Genomic DNA, 4,023 nt, shown 5'->3' with positions numbered 1-4,023 from the left:
ACGGTGAGCGGAAAAGAAACTAGTTACAGACCAAGTAGTTTTTCTGGAGCCAGGGTCGGACTCCTCTTACAGTGAGGGATAGCTTGACTGTGCTGTGCGCTAAGAGATCTCAAAGGGATCAAAACTTAGTTTTACATTGATCTCAAGTGACGTGACAAATTCCTGAATTCGGGATTATGGACTGGCCAAGTTAGGCGACCCTTGAGTTTCCCTCGTGCTTTAATATGTCCTAACCCTAACTTAGTGCATTACTTAGTACCTGATGCTCTAGGGCTAGGCGAAGGCAGTTCTCCGGGATTCGGCAACCCGACCTAAAAGCTCCAGTAGGGCAGAATGAATTTATTCTTGACTCCACTGGTAATTTGCCCATACGCTGAAATCTGAGGGTTGATGTTGTAATTGAATCTTAGGTCACTAGCGGCAGTTGGTTTATAAATATCTACGCCTAATGTAACTACTATTTAGTGGCACATTTCCTACAGCCCTGAGTTCAGAATTAAGTAAACATTCGCATACTTAATCTTTTTGCTCTTTCCTCAAATACCTCAATATAGCATGGTGGTGTAGTTGATGTGTAACAACTCTGGTTGCTTTGGAGAGAATAAAGTCCTGAATAATTTTGGGGGGGTTACATTAAGTTTATGAAGAAATTAAAAACAGTCTGGTGCTAAGCAAATTTGTTGGTCCACTATGTGTAATCTCAATCTGTAGGTTTTTGCTGCAGTCTGCCTCCATAGGAGAGTCTCTCACCATCCCTTTCTGAACCCTACAGAATGTTCCTTCTCCCCCGCCTCCACCGTAAAACTTCACTAAGTAACTAAATGCAGAGTGTTGATGGAGTGTCGAATTTGGGAATAGAACCACACTTAATTGTCTGATACGTTAGTCTATTTGTGTAGGGTTTTTCCCCATTCTTGTGATTTTCAGCATTATTTTCCTTTTGAAATTGTGGGCATTTTACTTACTAAGATCCACACAGGTTAAAAATTAAAATCCAGAAAGTCTGTAATTGAGCCAGGAGTAAAGCTTGTTTTTCCAGGTTAGCATTGTGCTCCATGGACCATATTTTTCTTCTTCATTCATTTGTGCCATGTGCAGCCACTAACTTCTTAGTCTTATACATCACTTACGCTGTCTTAATGGTACAGACCTTACTTACAGGGTTGCAGTCCTTTGAGATTTCCTGTATGTCAAGATTCATACTTTGTTTTTATTGGAAAAGTGAATGTACAGAGAGAATAAAGTGATGATATAAGGTTAACCAAGGGAACTTATTACTTAAATCAGTATTAAGAGGAAGATTACAATGTAACTTTTTCCACATAGGCAAATACTGCTTATTTAAGAGTAGTTGTAAAAGTTATTTTAAGAATTTGTTGAACCAACATAAAATTTAGGAGCTGTAAAAGTTTTCCTAAGATGCATTTAAATTCTAAGGTATTTAGGATTTTGCTTTAAAGAGCACACAAAAATGAGGGCACCCACCTAAGACTTGTGGGTGGCTTGGGGAGTTTCTTCAGCATGGTAGAGGCCACCTGTGGCTGACAAAAGCCCTGAGGAGGAGTCTTGTGGCAGAACCTTGCACCATGGTGCTTGCTGACAGAGATTCACCTCTAGAGACTTTTTTCTTCTTCAGGGATACTGCTGGCGTTAAATTCACTCCACGTCATCTACTTTATAGGCTCCATTTCATTTTTTAAAACCAGAAACCTAGTTGACCATCTATCTACCTATTTTCATTCAGATCACATCAGGCTCCTTTGCCAAAAATTAGGTCCCAGAATTGTCACAACCTAGTATTTGAGAAAGCATACAGGTTTAGAAAGAATAATAGTGGCAAATAATGTATAACTATGAAGACCATGGTTCATAATTATATATAGAGAGATTTGGCATACCGTATTTTTTAAACACCTCTAAACTTTCTCTAGTCGTTATCTCAGATCTTTTCTGGCAGTATCTTTGTGCATTTTCTCAGTGGTTAGTATTTGGGTGCAAAGATGTGGCATTGCATATGGACTACTGACATATACCTCAAGAATAGTAATTTTTCTACACTTGACCCTCATTTTTAGTTATTTTTAGAATTTTCAAGGGCATAAATTCTCATTCCCTTTGAGGCATGCTAGTGACTCCAGTACAAGTGTTTCTTGAACTATTGGGTTGACCAAAAAGTTCATTTAGTGTTTTCCATACGATGGCTCTACTAGTGCTTAGTTGTCTTTAACTTCATTTGAGTTTTGTTAGATTATCATTTGACAGCTGTCCTATCAGCATGCATTTAAAAAAAATTAACAAATTGGTGAACTGTTGCGCCACCATAAGATTTGTGCAGTATATGGAGAAGCTGTTGCAGCTGGTCGGATGTGTCAAAAGTGGTTTGTGAAGTTTCCTGGTACTGTTGACATTTTGGCCAAATAATTTTTACTTTGGGGCTGTCTCATACATTGGAGGATGTTTGGCGGCACCCCTGGCCTCTGCCCACTAGAAGCCAATTACGAGAGATAGCTGACATGCTCAGAATTTATTTGAAAATGAAAAAATGTGTCTTTTATTTTATGGAAAAAACTAAGTGGACTTTTTGGCCAACCCAATAAATACACTTCCTGTGTTTTAAATTCCTTCTTAACAGAGAAGACTTTTCTTCAGCTTCATCTAAGAAAGTATTCTGTCAGCTTAGTTTTGTGGGCCTTAGTTAATTACTAGTTGGATTCCCTTTTAATTGTACCTCTTAGGTTAAATTCTTTGAAAACTCTTCATTTAAATTTAGCTCTTTCATTTCACTTGGGAGTTACTCCCCCCCCCCCACAGGTGAGTTCCACTCTCCCATTGCCTGAAGCTTGACAGTTCATTTATGTATAATTTAGAGAGAAAAATGTTTATTTTTACTTTAAAAATGTATTTTATTATTTGACTTAAAAATACTTCAGTGCTGTGCTTCTAGAATTTTCAATGGTCAGTGAATCCTCCCACACACATAGTTATCTTATTAAATTGAAAAATAGTCTTTACTCATGGTACAACTAACTTAATCAGTAAAACTGGTATTTGTAAAGATAAGGAAATAGAATGTTAAAGGACTATTACTACGTCTATAAGAATTAAGTTATTGGTAGTTGGATAAATACATGAGGTTTGTCCAGAAAGTATCCAGCCGCACACTATGAAATTAGAGGCATTTATTGAAGAAGACACAAGAAACATTGTATTGTACATAGGACAATGATGACTCAGTCCGCTTTAAAGTAGGCACCTTGGGACCTCACACAGTTCCCCAATCACCATCAGCTGTCCTGTCGTATTTTCCTGAATCTTATCCACAGTCTGACATTTTTTCCCTTTCAAGGGTGTTTTTAGTTTTGAGAAAATCCAGAAGTCTCAGAGTGTGAAATGTGCACTGTACGGGGGCTGAGTCACCTGGGTGATTTGATATGTCACCAAAAACCTGCAGAAGATGCAATACATGAGACATGGTACATGTGTGGGTGTGTAGTGGTGATAAAGCTGACAATCACCAGTTGCCCATGGCTTCGGCCTTCTGAATCATCCCAGTAGTTTCAAGTTAATGCAAAATTTAATGCAGCTTTGTTGCTTGCTCTGTCATTTTGAATGAGGCAGCCACACAGGACACATGCTCACTCAGTAGTGACTACCACCCCCACTGGTACAGTGAAGTCCTCATTGTTCGCATGCACAGTCCAGTCCACTCTCTTTGGTTGCCAGATTGCATTGATGCTGTACAAACTGTTTTCATTATATTAACAATGGTTGGACCATTAACAACGGTCTGGACAGACTTTGTACATGTGCCATTATTTGGTTGCAGTGTCTCAGTGGAGTGCTATTCTGATAATCATAAATCTTTAGTCTTTTATATATTTAGCAAATGTCTAAAAAAATAAATGAATGTTTTATTACTGGCTTGGTAGATATTTAATGGAATGGCCCACTTAGTAAGATGACATTTCATTTTTTCCCCCAGTTTTGTCAGTCTTCATTTTGCTCTGTTTGTCTTTCATGCTA

General features: G+C 38.2%; 1 protein-coding gene across 2 annotated transcripts in view; it reads left to right on the top strand.

The window, feature by feature from the left end:
- CTCF (CCCTC-binding factor) overlaps window positions 1-4,023 on the top strand; it is a 43,894-nt gene that overhangs the window by 1,036 nt on the left and 38,835 nt on the right. The gene's annotated exons all lie outside the window — the stretch shown is intronic.

This window comes from Sturnira hondurensis, unplaced genomic scaffold (assembly GCF_014824575.4).
Source record: "Sturnira hondurensis isolate 20B ecotype Veracruz unplaced genomic scaffold, ASM1482457v3 Scaffold0003090, whole genome shotgun sequence".
In the NCBI taxonomy this organism is placed as follows: domain Eukaryota; kingdom Metazoa; phylum Chordata; class Mammalia; order Chiroptera; family Phyllostomidae; genus Sturnira; species Sturnira hondurensis.
This window is presented reverse-complemented; position numbering and strand designations above follow the sequence as displayed.